Source organism: Myxine glutinosa, chromosome 4 (genome assembly GCF_964187855.1).
Source record: "Myxine glutinosa chromosome 4, kmMyxGlut1.1, whole genome shotgun sequence".
Classification (NCBI taxonomy): domain Eukaryota; kingdom Metazoa; phylum Chordata; class Myxini; order Myxiniformes; family Myxinidae; genus Myxine; species Myxine glutinosa.
Genome location: NC_136264.1, coordinates 198,654,668 through 198,671,962, shown reverse-complemented (window position 1 = coordinate 198,671,962; position 17,295 = coordinate 198,654,668).

Genomic DNA, 17,295 nt, shown 5'->3' with positions numbered 1-17,295 from the left:
ACCTGGTTATACTGACCATACACCTTTCCTCATTGAATTTAACTACCTGCTTACAATTGAATTTTATAAAGAAGGACATATAGTTAATATGCGAATTAATAAATGGGGGTATGATATGCCTGATTTAGGGTATAATTGGTCTTTTTCAATAAACATAGAAGCCCTACATGATTTTAATCAGTCTCGTAAAGAAGAATATTATCCACTTGGTGAGGATAAGGATTTATGTGGAAGTATAATTAATAAACAACAAATACATGGTTTTAAGAAAAGAAAAATATATGATAGTATAGCGATGGTTAGCATGACAAAGAAGGAAGGTCATGAGATAAGGATAGAAAGCCAAGGAATACAAACCAATTTGGTAGTGGGAAGATGGGGTGGTATTACCTGTCATAATATTAATCTCACATATATTTCTGATACATAAATGGCAGGAAGAAGACTACAAGAGAATTATAATTTTTGTATTCAAGGATACCTACAAGAAAAGGGTGCTCGGTATTACATACCTTATGATTTGGAGCATATACATGGGAATTTTGTCATTAAAAACTGGCCTTATACTGATATTGTTAAACCCACAAATAGAGACTTGTTTAAAATATTAAATAAAAATGAACTTCTCAAAGTTATGAAATATAAAACTCTTTTAGAAATCGTCAACAAATCTTATTGGTATCCTATTATGAGAAAAATAATTATAGATACAAGAATATCTCAAAATCCAGATGAGTATATGTATAATATTCTTTGGGGTTCAAACTCAAGGGTAGCAAGGAATGAGGAAGGAGTTGAAGAAGAGAAGGAGGAAAGAGAGAAAAGAGAGAAGGAGGAGAGGGAACAAAGAGAGTGGGAGGAGAGGGAGATGGAAATCAGAGCGATTCAAAAAAGAGTGGATGTATTACAGCAAGAAGATCAATCTCAACTCACCGAAGAGGAAAATAAAGAAAGAATGAATGCTGTGAAAATATTGATATCAAAAATTGCTAAGATAAATGAGGAAGGAGTTAAAGAAGAGAAGGAGGAAAGAGAGAAAAAGGAGAAGGAGGAAAGGGAGAAAAAGGAGGAGGAGAGGGAGAAAAAGGAGAAGGAGGAGAGGGAGGAAAGGGAGCAAAGAGAGAGGGAGGAAAAATATAAAAAGATGGAAATCAGTGAGATTCGTAAAAGATTGAGTGTATTACAGCAAATAAATCAATCTCAATGCACCGAAGAGGAAATTAAAGAATTAACAACTCTTATGAAGATAATGGTTTCAAAAATAACAACGTCAATGTCTTCAATTTCAGGGAGGAGATTTAAACGAGAAAGTGGTGAAGAAGAAGAAGAAGAAGGAAAAGATTATGTGATTGATGATGTTGGTGTCATTGACTTTAGTTAGTTTTTATTTGTAAATAAATGGAGGAGAGAGTGAAGGCATTCCTTAGGATTCTTTATGTTTTAAAAATAAAGATTGAAATGTATATGTTGAAAACCAAAAAGGTTTTGATACTCTGTCGGAATTTTTCTGATAAATAAATATGAGTTATTGTCTCAAATGTAAAAAGAAAACAAAATCTAAAAATATCTCTTATGTTAAAGCTAAAAATAATAGAGTTTATCAAAAAGGAATATGTCAAGTATGTGGCTCTAAAAAGTGCCAATTCATCTCTCCTAAAAGAGGAGGAGACATACAAAAGTTTCTGTCAGGAAGTAAATTTACAACAACTGTAATTCCAGGGGAATTACACCTTCCAGGGTATTCTTTCTGTGGTCCAGGAACAAACTTGGATAAAAGATTAGATGAGGCTGACAATCCTAAACCTTGGTCTAAACCTACAAATAGGGTTGACGAAGTGTGTATGAAGCATGATATTGCTTATGGGAAAACCACTACGTTGACTGAAAAACATAAAGCCGACAGCGAAATGTTGTATAATTTGTCTTTGATACAAAATCCAACGTTGAGAGAGAAAGTTGATAGGTTTATTGTGAGAAATTTGATAAATGCTAAATTGAAACTTGGTCTTGGTTATTCCTCAAAAAACTATTAGGCTCTAATGATGTCATCAAGACTGAGGAGCTTTTGGCTGAAGAATTACACAAACCTATAATCACAAAGTTTAAAAGAAGGAAGGTTTATTCTAAATACACCGACCACATATGGTCCGCTGATTTAATTGAATTGAATAATGACAGGGGATACAGGTATGCTTTAACCGTTATTGATTTGAGGAGTAGATTTGCCTGGGTTGTCCCTTTAAAAAATAAAAGGGGTGATACTTTAATGTTAGCCTTTAAGCTAATATTTGATCGGGATAAAAGGAAACCAAAGAAGTTATGGACTGATGAGGGAACAGAGTTCTATAACTAAATATTCATGAAATTTCTTAAGGGGAAGGGTATTAAATTATACAGCACCTTTAATGAAGGAAAAGCAGTTGTTATTGAGCGTTTTAATCGTACTTTGAAAGAGAGACTATCTATCTATAATTCCAGTAATCTCTGTTTGTACGTTTGTACGTCTGTACGTCTGTTTGTCTGTGACCGCTGTTTCTCGACAACCACGGGTCCGATATACTTTTAACTTGCCAGGTATATTGCTGGGGACCCGAGGATGTGCCTTTTCAAGGTTTCATATTAATCGGACAATTACTTACCGAGCTATGTCCAAAAAACGATTCAACCAATCAGAGAGCAGCGAACGATCGCGTGTGCCGAACGTGGAGGACACACTCTGCCTCGGATGGCACATTTGAGAGCGTATTCATTTATTTCACGTTTGCAAACTATGTTGGCGTTAAACTATGTTTTAAAACTAATAAAACCGAATTTGCGATTCATTCGCTTTCCTGCGCGTTTGTGCACGCGATGGCGATTTCTTTACCAAACTCCGGAAGCCGTTCGCTTTGGACCAAACCATTGCATGTAAATAGAGGGGGGGGATTGTCACCGTACTCGCAAGCCGTTCGCTTTGGACCAAACCATTTCATGTAAATAGAGGGGGGGGATATAATTTTAGATATAGATATAGTACGGGCAATGCCCTAGTATAAAAAATTCACACAACTCGGTTCTCAAAAATGGGTGTATTTAATTCAGGATATTGTAGATAATTACAATAATACAGTTCATTCATCAACAAAATCAAAACCATCGGAAACATTTACAAAATTAGAATATGAAAAGGAGATTAATTTGAGAAAGCCCAAGTTTAAAGTTGGTGATATTGTAAGAATATACAAATGGAAAAGTCATTTTGAGAAAGGTTATACACAAAAATGGAGTCGTGAATTATTTAAAATCATTGATGTAATGGATACAGTCCCTTGGACCTACAAATTATATGATTTAAATGGAGAAGAAATCTTGGGTTCATTTTACTCACAAGAATTACAAAAAACACAAGTAAGCAGATAATACCCTTGAAAATAATAAATAAATAAATAAAATGTAATGGGGATACGTTTTTAAATCTGTGAACCCCAAACACAGAATCACACAACTTTTTAGTTGGGGCTTAACTTTTGTGTGTGCATAATGGGGATACGTTTTTAAATCTGTGAACCCCAAACACAGAATCCCACAACTTTTCAGTTGGGGCTTAACTTTTGTGTGTGTATAATGGGGATACGTTTTTAAATCTGTGAACCCCAAACACAGAATCCCACAACTTTTCAGTTGGGGCTTAACTTTTGTGTGTGTATAATGGGGATACGTTTTTAAATCTGTGAACCCCAAACACAGAATCCCTCAACTTTCCAGTTGGGGCTTAACTTTTGTGTATGTGTGAGTGAGTCATAATAATATACAAACCCTAACCCAACCCCATCCCTAACCCAACCCCATCCCTAACCCAAACCCATCCCTAACCCAACCCCATCCCTAACCCAACCCCATCCCTAACCCAACCCCATCCCTAACCCAACCCATCCCTAACCCAACCCCATCCCTATCCCAACCCCATCCCTAACCCAACCCCATCCCTAACCCAACCCCATCCCTAACCCAACCCCATCCCTAACCCAACCCCATCCCTAACCCAACCCCAACCCATCCCTAACCCTCACATTCAAAATCCCAACCCTAACCCAATCCTAACCCAACCCCAACCCTAACCCTCGCATTCAAAATCCCAACCCTAACCCAACCCCATCCCTAACCCAACCCTAACCCTCACATTCAAAATCCCAACCCTAACCCAACCCCATCCCTAACCCAACCCCATCCCTAACCCTCACATTCAAAATCCCACCTAAACCCTAACATAATCTTTTTTTTCTTCTTTTTAAAAAATATGTATTTCATTTTTTTTTTTTTCTTCTTCTTCCAATTCTGTCTTTCAAGGCTTTCAAATTTGAAGAAGTAGAAATGGGAAGAAAGAATTTTCCAGCATTTTCTTCCTCGAACTTTCTTGATATTGCTTAAATCAAGCGTCATTAAACAAAGAACATTGTTCATTGCTTTAGAATCCAAAGAGTCTCCAAGATGGACCCCACAGGTAGTCTCCAAAATAAAACCAACTTTCCAAGTTCCCAAGGTATAACCACATTCCTGTTGAGCCTCCAAGATAGGTATCACATTCCGAGTCATAAAAACAAAACCCCCATTCCGAGTCTCCAAAAATATAACCATCTTTCCAAGTCCCCAAGATAGAACCACAATTTTCAGAAATATTGGGGGTTTCCGTGATAAGTCTCACATAGTATAACTGCGGACCATCAGGCAAAACTTCCCTTTCCCAATTTTTTAGGGTTTCTATGATGTGTCTCACATAGTATAACTGCGGACCATCAGGGAGAATTCCCATTTCACAATTTTTTAGGGTTTCTATGATGTGTCTCACATAGTATAACTGCGGACCATCAGGGAGAACTCCCCTTTCCCAATTTTCAGAAATTTGTGGGTCTCCAATGTATGACTTGTATTCTGGCTCATCAAGGTAGAACTTGTTCAGTGGGTTTTGTTTTGATAACTCACAACAAGTATCATCATGGTAAAACTCTTTTTCAGGATTTTGTGGATCTCCAAGGTATAACTCTTTGGCTGCGTCATCAAGGTAGAACTCGTTCTGGGGGTCTTGGTTGTTCAAAATGTCTTCAAACAAAAAAATAACTTCATCCCAAGTTGTGTTAAAAGCAGAATTTTCATTTCGTATCTCAGATACAATTTCCTGTGAAAGAAAATAACAATGTATTAATTTAATACAATATTTTTATTTGTATAAATCAAGCTCTATGAATATTAAAATAAACTTTGTTAACTCTTACATGAGTCTCATCTTAAAAAAAAAAAAAAAAAAAAAAAAAATTAAAATAAATAATAAAAAAAATAAACAAACTTACCTCCATTGATAAGAGGTTCGAGTCCAGTTCATCAATCTGAAGGTTGAGTTCTACACAGGTAGTAGGACTCCAAGGAATAGCAAAGTTATCCCATTCCATTTCGGCATAGTAGTCCATTCTCAAGTGAAGCAGAAAGCGTGTTTGAAAAAGCCTGTGTGGTCGGTGCCTTTTATAAGAAGGGCTGGGTGTGTGTCATTTCCTGTGGAAATTCCCTGGGCAAACCTGGGCGTGTCTTAACTGGAAATGATGTGATGGAAATTCCCTGAAAATGATGTAATGTATTACCTGGAAATGATACAATGCTGAAGAGTTTATAAAGTGGGTGGGACTTAGCAAAAGCGGGCGGAGCTTAGCAGAAGTGGGCGGGGCATAGCAAAAAGTGGGCGTGGCTTAACAAAAAGCGGGCGGGCCTTAGTAAAAAGTGGGCGTGGTTTACCAAAAAGTGGGCGGAGCTGACCAAAAAGTGGGCGGCACTGGAGGCGCTCAAACAAGAACATTGAGGGAGGTTTACCATTTTATCTTAGCTCAGTTAAAATATCTTAATAAAGAACCAAACTCAAACATCTTTTTTGTTAATATATTAGATGGTGAAGGGAGTGGCAAGAGAATTAAATTATTTCCCACGCATAAACAAATATTTGTAGGGTCGTTGTTTGAGTGGGTCAAAGATGATTCACCAGATGATATTAAGAGTAAAAGGTTAAAAGGTCCATAAGGTCAGAAGGATCACAGGTTCACACAGAAGGACCATTGTTTAAGTGGTCTAATGAATAAGGATAACATGTCAAAAGGTTAGAAGGTTCGTAAAGAACAGGGTGAGAGAAATAGAGGTGTTTAGGGGCAATGAGGGAGGGGAAAAATTAACATGTAAGTCAATGGGAAAATGAGTGTCCCAGAAGCAACATATATACACTACTACTATATATATATATATATATATATATATATATATATATATATATATATATATATATATATATATATATATATATATATATATATATATATGCATGCATGCATGCATGCTGTACTATATACTCAGTAGGCGTGTGGCGATGCACCACAGTCATAGCCAGTGGAAAGTGTGAATGTCACCATGATAAGTGGATGCCTTAAAAAAAAGAAGATATATATATATATATCTTCGTACAGCTTTGATCTTTCTTTTCCTCTGGTGTTGTTATAATAAATGTGTGTTCCTTCTCCAAGCTTTGGTTTCGTCTTCATCCAGTTGCTTTAGTCTTTTCTTTCCATTGGTCTACGTGGCACGATTAAAACCGCTATAATCGGGTTAGTCATTGTTAACGGCCTGGGTCGTGACTCGCTTCACTCGGCGTGTCCATTACCGTCGCGACTCGGGCGGGGCTGTCTCCTCGCTGGTTGGGAGGTCACGGTAAGCAGGTATTCGGAGGGTCTTTTTTTGGGTCTCTGGCCCGATTACCCTGGTCGTGGCTGACCACCAGTGACGTCACAGACCCCCAGGATCGGCAACGGCCAGTATAACGGGCAAAGGGGTTAACCCCCCTTGGCAAGGGGAGCGCCGTCGTCCCAGATCCGCAACAATTGAACCGTTGAACTTGGGGACGACTAAGAAGAAGACCTTTGTTGGTCGAAAGCTTGCCAAATTAAAGATCGACGTCCTGAATATTGTTACAGATACGACTTTGATGGTATGGTGGGCCGAGCGGGATGGCCGCCGTATCCGTACAAGTTACCCGATTGTGCCCGAATGTTGACTAATCGCGCTACGCTGGCTCAATAGGAAAGAGAAGACACCCGGCTGGGTTATAATGACACAATACGACACCAGGGTTTCGATTCTCAAGTATATTCGTACGGAAAAAGGTTAGATTACAGGGGCTAGAGGTATATTACAGGAAGACAGGCACTTAGACACACTCTTATATTATCCCCGGACAGACGACAGACACACGGGACAAAATGCTGACTCACACGGGGGTTGATGAAAAGGGGAGGCAGGTCGCGATGGCTCAGGTGCACCTGGCTCAGGGACAGAATCACGTACGGTGGTGTCCAGAGATGCGTGAAGGTATCACAGCGCTTGTGGGTCGCGACTTTGGTCTCAAGCTGGGGAGGTCGCTCAGCGCTCGGGAGGGTGGCGTCTTTTCCTTCCAAGCTCGGGGCGCATCTCTCTTCACGTCCGGCGCGGGGCCGCGTATATATCCGGCGGGGAGTGACACGCCCTCGGCTCGTTAGCGCCGCCCCAGATGGCATCGGCCCATGGCTTCTCATTGGGTGCGGGGGTTACCGGCTCCGCCCTTGACGAGGGGCCGACAGGGAGCCCCTTCGTGGTAACCCCGTGGAGCGCGTGGTCAATGGTGGCTAACCGAGCCGGAAGGAGGACGCCCACTCCCCATGCCGTCACCGCGCCGCCCCCCCTCTTTTGTTGTTGTTGTTGTAGTTGGCGCTTCTTCATGGGGAAGAGATGCGGAGAGGTATGGGGAGGTCCTAAACTTCCTAACAGGTGCCATATAATCACATTCTGGTGCAACGAAGAGTCATAATTAATGGAAACAAGTCCTTAACTGACATAGATTAAGAATAACTAGCAAGATGTCCTATAATTGTCTACGTGTGGTGCGGGGGACCTGGGCACGACATTTAATGGGGGGATGAAGGGGAAGATCGGCTCTAATGGGTGTTGTTTACAGACAATGGGACTAGGGAATGGGGTAAGGGAGAGTTGGGGAGTATCGGAGAAAATAGGGGAATATTTACAAGCGGATATGGAGGCCAAATTCCATATTCGCAACATTGCACCCTTCTCTACCCTCGGGGCGTCCCGACCCGATAAATTTTTACCTACTTTAGTGTGGCACGCAATGTAGTTCCCTCTACTATTAACTCTACCCTGAGTGCGACAGTTTTACTGATATTCACAAATGAGTAAATATGTCCCCCTGCGACGTTGCACCCTTCTCCTCACAGAAACACACCCACAGGATAACCGAATCCGGAAAGAATCCTCAAACTAAACATACAGCCGGTAGGGAGCATTATTTACAAGACTACGCTGCTATTTACACTACGATCCAGGACCTGTTTTTGGAGGAACACATGCAGATGTTATGCATAGAGAGAGCGCGCTTGCCAACATCGATACACCAACCCACGAGTGCTCTGTGGCCGACGGCCTTTAATAACGTGCAGAGCACCCTTTCCCGAGCATCAACAGCACCACCCCACCACCAATCGGTGCAGTCACCATTGTTCATTGGAATAAAAATAACTTCAACAACCCCTAACCCTGCAGGTGTCTCTTGCTCTTCTTGTGGTGCACTTGGTGGTGTTAACTATTAGTGGTTCACCTGTATGGCATAGGTGCCACGTTGATCCATAGGTCCATCCCCGGGTGGTGCTTGGCCGCAAACGAACTGCGGTCCATTGTGGGTGGCCACAAACATTGCGGTCCATATGGTGTACCGATCCAGGCAGCGAACAGCGAAAGTGCAGGCCCACAACTGCGCAGCCAGCACCTCTCTCTCCTCTCTCTCTACCCCAAAGCCAGATCCTCGGAGGTGGGAGACAAAAGAAGCAGACAAGTGAGTAAGGTGGTAAGGGCGCAAAAGTGCACGCAATGTAAGGTAATGCACACTGGGGCACATGGGAACCAGGTGAGACAGGTACGTTCCTATCGTACGCCCCCCCCACCAGGTAACCTACATGGCCCCTCCCTTACCCCTTACTGCATCCACACAACACAACACTACTCATAAACATCTACTTTACAAATCAACAAACATCCCTACTGTCTTCCCCGTTCCTCCCATATACCAAATTCGTCTTCTCTCCCTCCTAACCAATCAAATTTGCCATTTTCAACTCTCATCAAAATTTGCCATCTCCAACTGAACATCAAAATTTGCCATCACCAATTGAACATCAAAATTTGCCATCACCAATTCATCATCAGTCCCTCCTAGGGAGGGAGAGATGGAATCACCCCAATGTCTCATCCACGTCGTGATGCGTCTCACAAATCCACACAGCGATTCATCTCCTGCAACAAAACAAAGAAAACACAGGTGTGGAGTCATCATCATCACCACAGGTAAGTGGCTGCGTATGGTGCGACAGGTTCATCAATCCTAACTATTTCCTAAATGACTTTAACAACTTTACACTACCCGGGGTCTTTCTCCGGCCAAAACATTGGCCCTCTTACACTATGGGTTCTAAAAACCAATTCCCATTGGCCAAACTGTGGTGCTCTTCAATTTGGGGTCTCACTCCCCCGATTCATCTCCCGGTGCCCTCGCACAATTTCTGGGCTGCGGCGTGTACCTCTCCCAGTGGGTCTACCCACCTGCACACCTCCACCACTGCAGTTGCCTCCGAGCTTACCTGCTCCTCACCCTAACCTAACTACCAGGGGAAGGCCCTCTGGCTCTCTCCCCACTCCGTGCCCTCTCTGGCACTGGGCTGCCCGATCCGCACCCGGGATCCTCAGGCACCCACTCACAACTACCGGCTCCCAGAGCCCACCTGCGGCCTCACCTGGCCGACATCCTCACAGTGGTGGAGTGCCCAACCAACTACACACACTAACAGGCTACACGCCCAGCCATTTCCACAACACTAATGCACCCATTCACAACACCATTCTGCAACCGCACCACAAATGCCAATATCCAACCACAATTTACCTGCACCCTCTACCTAACACTTACACTACCCGCCCCGGGTACTCGTGAAAGGGGTCCACTCTTCCCCCATCCACACCTTCGCACCATGCACACCACTCCGTACCACTTACTCCAACTCTCTCCACACACCTGTACCTGCACACCTGTGCTCTCACACCTGGTGCCACCTGCACCCTTCTCTCCCCAAGCGCATTCGCGCTGATCCACACACTCACTACTCATACACTGCTCCACACACCTGTCCAGTTGCACACCTGTGCAATCACACCTGTCCAGTTGCACACCTGTGCAATCACACCTGTTCAATTCTCACTCACACGGCATCATCTCAGCTAACTACTCCCTTCTGAAACTTGCGCTTCCCAGTCGTCCCTTTAAACTATTGCGCTCCCACGTCATTATCATCCATACTAATCTACCTGCGTCCCCACTACAGGTATCAGTCACTAACTAAACTTAACGTTACCTAATGTCATCTTCGCTAGATCCCTACACACCATATCCTAACCCACCCGGGCTAGTTTTCACTGCCATACACCCCATAAGCTATTGCTCCTTTGCCCCCCACATGGGAAGGATGGTGGATTTGCCATCCCACCACATCGGGGGTCTCTCACTACCAATTTTGCACATCAAATTTCAACAAATTAAAAATTTGCCAATCACTGCCCATCATCTGCCAATCACTACTGCCAATCCCTTGCCAATCATCAAATTTTGCTTTTCTCTACTTTTGGGTCCAAAACACTAACCTCATCACCCAGTCTACTCACTAATACCTCTCGGTGCGCCAATCCCTGTCCAAAGCCCGGCTTCGTGAAGCCAAGCAATGGATGCTGGTTGTTTTGTGCCAGCGGCTGGATACATCCGGCACTCGGTGCAGGGAAGGAGGTTTACCCGGCCCGAGATCCCACGCACCTTCTCGGCACGGAGCCATCCAATGTCCCGATCTCGACCTGCCGGCACGTCTCAACAAAACGTGGTCGCCATAACGACCCTTCCTATCGGGCTGCAAGCTCCGCCTAGTGGAGCCTGGACGCGGCCGTTCAAAGCGAGGCCCGGCACGCACCGAGGGCCTGCTTCGGCTAAAAGTCGTTCTAAACTCTACCCCGTCTAACGTCGATGCTTCACCTGCATGCTTACATCCCGCAGCCCGTTCCTTGCTCACACATCCAGCCGTTTCCATGCCCCTCGTACCGTTCCTTACACACCCAGGTACACCCATTCCACTCACAGCCTTGGTCACACACCTGACCACCGAACACTTTGGCACACATTCGTTGCTCGCACACCTCACCAATACACCGCTTCGCACCCCCTCCTCGGTCACCTCCTCCGTGACAATCACAGGTGTGCTCTCATTCGCACACCCAACCACGTGCCTCACCACCAACTCCAGCGTGCATTCCCACTCACGCTCTACCATCCCAGGTGTGCATCCTTCCATCCCAGGTGTACATCCTCGCTCACCTGTCACAACTAACTCACGCTCCATGTCACTCTCACTACTTTCACCTCCATTCCTGACAGAGCACTCACCCTTACTCTTGACAGCGCACTCTTTCCTCATGCACCTGTCCGTCACACACCTTTCTCGCGCACACTCTCCCGTTACACCCTCTGTAACACTCACCACAGGTGGACACTCTTCCTTACTTCTGACAGCGCACTCTTTCCTCATGCACCTGTCCGTCACACACCTTTCTCGCGCACACTCCTGCGCACACTCTGCCGTCACACCCTCTGTAACACTCACCACACCGCGCTTCCATGTGCCCCCTCGCACACGCGTTACGACCGACTCACTCTCGCCAGCACACTCACTCCTTGGCACACACTTTTTCCTCACACACCCCAGAGTCGGACTTTCTCGCACACCTCCTCTTTCGCACACCAGACCTGTCACACACCTCACCAACGGCCTTTCACGAACACCCGGGTCTATCTCGACCCCCAAGCTTCTTAAATCCCCTGGCGCATCATACGCACGACCATATTGGTCACCACTTACACCGGGTCCTCTTCCTCTTCGCTTCTCCTCCATCACCTGCGAATCCCTCATCCGGTTAATGAGCACATCACGATCCAAACACAGACTTTGGACCAATTCTTTTATCTCCTCTTTTATCTCTTTGTTATCCCCTCTCCGTCGCTTCTTAATTTCGCTCACCCCTTCTTCCACTTCTTCTAATTTGTGCCTCACCTCTTTTATTCCCCGGTACGTCTCCTCAAGCTCATCCTCTAAGGCTACCTTGACCGTTTCCATGTGCGTCCTCACCTGCCGGTCCTTCGTCTCCATAACCTCTATCACTTCGTCCAACCTCGTTGTCAGTCCCTCACGTACCATCTGACATTCCCTCTTCGTCGCTACCAAGTCATCTTTTAGTTCTTTCTGTGTCGCCTTTAAACCTCCTAATACCGCAGTGTTCCTTTGAACCTGCTCCACTAACTCCGTCTGTCCCACCGTCAGCTGCTCCACCTCCTGCGTCAGGTCCTCTATGCCCCCTTGTAACTTTACAGTCGCCTTTCTCACCTCCTTTTCCATGTGCTCCTCACAGTGCCTCACCTCCTCGCGCACTCCTCCGACCTCCTCACTCACTCCTCTTCTGATCTCCTCTCCCATCACTTGCATCTCCTGCCCAGATGCCACCCTCATCTGCTCCATTTCCTCCCTGTGAGCATCCAGTTTGGTTTCTACCCCCATTCTGACCCCCTCTATCTGCTGCTCCATTTGTTTAACTTCCCTTTCCGCTTGGTCCCTCATGTCCCTCAATTTGCCTTCCATACTGTTTTCTAACCCCTCTAACCCTTTTTGCATCCCTTCCATTTGATTCTCTTGAGCGGCCATTCTGTTTTCTACCCCCGTTAACCCATTCTTTACTTCTTTTATCCCGTTGTCTAACTCCTCAAAATTATTGTCTAACTTCTCAATTTTCTTGTCTAACTCCTCAAAATTATTGTCTAACTTCTCACTGGTACCCCTCGCTTCGTCCCTCATTACCCCCATTTGGCCCTCCAATCGCTCACCCAATCGCTCATTATCAGCCCTCATTTCCTCCCTCATTTTCTCGCTATTCTGGGCCATAAGGGCCTTCATTTGTATGAAAAAAAACAAGTTCCAATCCACCGGGGGCGCTGCCACGGTCGCTGGCGCGGTGATCAGCGAGGCGCCATTTTGCGCGCCCGCTTCTTCGTGCGTGACGGCGCTATTTTGCGAACCTGCCGCCCTCACTGCTTCGCTCTCCTCCTGTCCCTCATTTTGGTCCTGGATCGACCCTACCTCACTCTCCTTTACCGGACCCCAGCTGTCTTGATCCGCCATAGCGCGACTTGCAAAATTCGAGTTTCGTAAAACAAAACAAATTTCGGCCGCTCCAAATTTTGACCAAATTTTTTTTTTTTCCTCTATTCGTTTTTTTTTTTTCTTCAAAATTTGGTCGGGCCTCGAATCTCACTCCCGACACCAATTGTTACAGATACGACTTTGATGGTATGGTGGGCCGAGCGGGATGGCCGCCGTATCCGTACAAGTTACCCGATTGTGCCCGAATGTTGACTAATCGCGCTACGCTGGCTCAATAGGAAAGAGAAGACACCCGGCTGGGTTATAATGACACAATACGACACCAGGGTTTCGATTCTCAAGTATATTCGTACGGAAAAAGGTTAGATTACAGGGGCTAGAGGTATATTACAGGAAGACAGGCACTTAGACACACTCTTATATTATCCCCGGACAGACGACAGACACACGGGACAAAATGCTGACTCACACGGGGGTTGATGAAAAGGGGAGGCAGGTCGCGATGGCTCAGGTGCACCTGGCTCAGGGACAGAATCACGTACGGTGGTGTCCAGAGATGCGTGAAGGTATCACAGCGCTTGTGGGTCGCGACTTTGGTCTCAAGCTGGGGAGGTCGCTCAGCGCTCGGGAGGGTGGCGTCTTTTCCTTCCAAGCTCGGGGCGCATCTCTCTTCACGTCCGGCGCGGGGCCGCGTATATATCCGGCGGGGAGTGACACGCCCTCGGCTCGTTAGCGCCGCCCCAGATGGCATCGGCCCATGGCTTCTCATTGGGTGCGGGGGTTACCGGCTCCGCCCTTGACGAGGGGCCGACAGGGAGCCCCTTCGTGGTAACCCCGTGGAGCGCGTGGTCAATGGTGGCTAACCGAGCCGGAAGGAGGACGCCCACTCCCCATGCCGTCACCGCGCCGCCCCCCTCTTTTGTTGTTGTTGTTGTAGTTGGCGCTTCTTCATGGGGAAGAGATGCGGAGAGGTATGGGGAGGTCCTAAACTTCCTAACAGGTGCCATATAATCACATTCTGGTGCAACGAAGAGTCATAATTAATGGAAACAAGTCCTTAACTGACATAGATTAAGAATAACTAGCAAGATGTCCTATAATTGTCTACGTGTGGTGCGGGGGACCTGGGCACGACATTTAATGGGGGGATGAAGGGGAAGATCGGCTCTAATGGGTGTTGTTTACAGACAATGGGACTAGGGAATGGGGTAAGGGAGAGTTGGGGAGTATCGGAGAAAATAGGGGAATATTTACAAGCGGATATGGAGGCCAAATTCCATATTCGCAACAATATATATATATATATATATATATATATATATATATATATATATATATATATATATATATATATATATATATATCTACATATACACACATATATATATATATATATATATATATATATATATATATATATATATATATCTATATATATATATCTATATATATATATCTATATACAGTGGTACCTCGGCTTACGAGTTTAATCCGTTCCGTGACGGAGCTCGTAAGCCAAATCGCTCGTAAGTCAAAGCAAATTTTCCCATTCAAATGCATTGAAATGCTATTAATCCGTTCCAGCCTCAAAAAAAAAACACCAATTTTTTTTGTTAGGTGCTTTTAAATAACAAAAATGTACTTTATAAATAACAAATAATGTATAAACAAGCACGACCTCGTATATACTGTACATAATACAAGAGAATGTAAAGAAATAAACTGGTTTTATTAAGCAGAGGAGAAGAGCATGCCAGGTGAGGTGTGCGTGTTGTCGACTTGGCGAGGCAGTACGATCGTACTCCTTCTACGATATGTACGATTTTGAAGCAGAAGGAGTCCATAAAGGCTATAACGCCAGCCAAGGGCGTTACGATTATTTCAAAGCTCCGGACCTCTATCCATGAAGATATGGAGAAGTTGTTGTTTGTGTGGTTGAAGGAGAAGCAGCTCGCAGGAGATACCGTGACCGAGAGCATCATGTGTTTGAAAAGATTGAAACTCGGATATCGAGCACGGACCACGAGGTGTTTTTTCTTTTTTCTTAATCTCGGTTTCAGTGAACTTTTGCTCTGTGCTCACGTGTACTGTACCTGTACCTGTAATGGTACGTCAGAGGATGGCACCTGTTGTCATCATATTAAGTGCAAGATGTTCTGCATCGTAAGTTGGTACACCGTGGTCTTTCGGCGGTGTTTAAGCCGGCCGTCTTGGCTTCTGTCACCATTGGCATTGAGTCTTTCGATGTAGGTAGGTCGTTGTGTGCCGGTGCCTTGGCCGAATTCCTTCATTGCTGCATTGTTAGCTCACCTGGTTTTTTATACCACATCTTTGGTTATCGGACCAGCGAATGACGTCATCTCCAAAGTATGGCTTATTCTCACTTGTCTTGGACGATCTTCTACTTCTAGCCTTCCACCGTGCATTTGGTGTCCACTGTACTTACTGTACAGTGCCTGGTAAAATTGATGTAATGGGTTTTTGACCGTCAACGCCATGAACCGTCATGAACCGTCATGAACCGTCATGAACCGTCATGAACCGTCAACGCCATGAACCGCTAACACTCAAAAGCCCATTTATCGCGCCTTATAAAGCAAAACGCAAACCGAAAGCCATGCCTCTCAAGCGAGGCGTGCTTCCGTGGTCACGTGATCCACAGGTGTAGCTCATTATACCCGCACGCGCGACACGCTTTGGCGGTCACGTGACCAGCCACTCTGGAGGCGGGGATCCCCGCCGATGACGTCACCGGCTGGAGCAAGGAGATTCCTCGCTCATGTATTTCGACGATTGCGTGTTTTATATTCAAGCAGAGATGCTTTCACGGCAAGATAACCACGTGACCGGAACCGGAAGCCACAACCGGAAAATTCAAAAAAATAAATTTTTTGAGCTCGTACATCGGATCTCGGCTCGTATCCCAAAGCAACAAACCGCCCGAGCGACGGCTCGTATCCCGAAAAACTCGTACGTTGGGGCACTCGTAAGCCGAGGTACCACTGTATATCTATATACATATATCTATCTATATATATATATCTATATATATCTATTTATATATATATATATATATATATATATATATATATATATATATATATATATCTATATATCTATATATCTATATATATATATATATATATATATCTATATATATATATATATATCTATATATATCTATATACATATATATATATATGTATATCCGCGGTTCCGCGGTATATATATATATATATATATATATATATATATATATATATATATATAATATATATATACAGTGAAACCTTGACTTACGAGTTTAATTCGTTCTGTGACCGAGCTCGTAACTCAATTTGCTCGTTTCTTAAATTAAATTTCCCCATTAAAATGCATTGAAATGCTATTAATCCGTTCCAGCCCGCCAAAAACCACACCAATTTTTTTTTAATATACAGTATATATAAAAATATCTCGCGCTTTATATTTCACCTGTATGCAGCATACAAGTTGGCAGGATGGCCTGGACTGGAGGTACGCACACTTGACTCTAAACTGTCCAGCCTGGGTTTGAATCCCGACCCAGCTATAACCTGTCATGGGTGAATCACAGGCAGGGTGATTCATCAATGTGTGTACCGCTAAACTGGGCGCCCCGTTTGCGTCCCATTAGTTGTTGGATGTTAACGATCTCACCGTGTTTTCCACAAAGAGAAGGCGAGCTATCGCCGGCACTCTGAACAAGTTGTGGCCTGGCATGCTCTTCTCCTCTGCCGTTATATACGTCCTCGGCATCTTTTTCCAGAAGAGCCCTGTCTCGTCACAGTTGAAGATTTGCTGGGGGATGTATCGTTCGGCTTCTATCAGTTCGGCAAAAGTTATAATAAAATCTTCAGCTGCCTTCACATCCGAGCTTGCTGCCTCACCATGCCTGACGACGGAGTGAATGCCGGTCCTCTTCTTAAAATTATCAAACCATCCTCGACTGGCTTTGAATGACTTCCGATGCCTTGTCCGT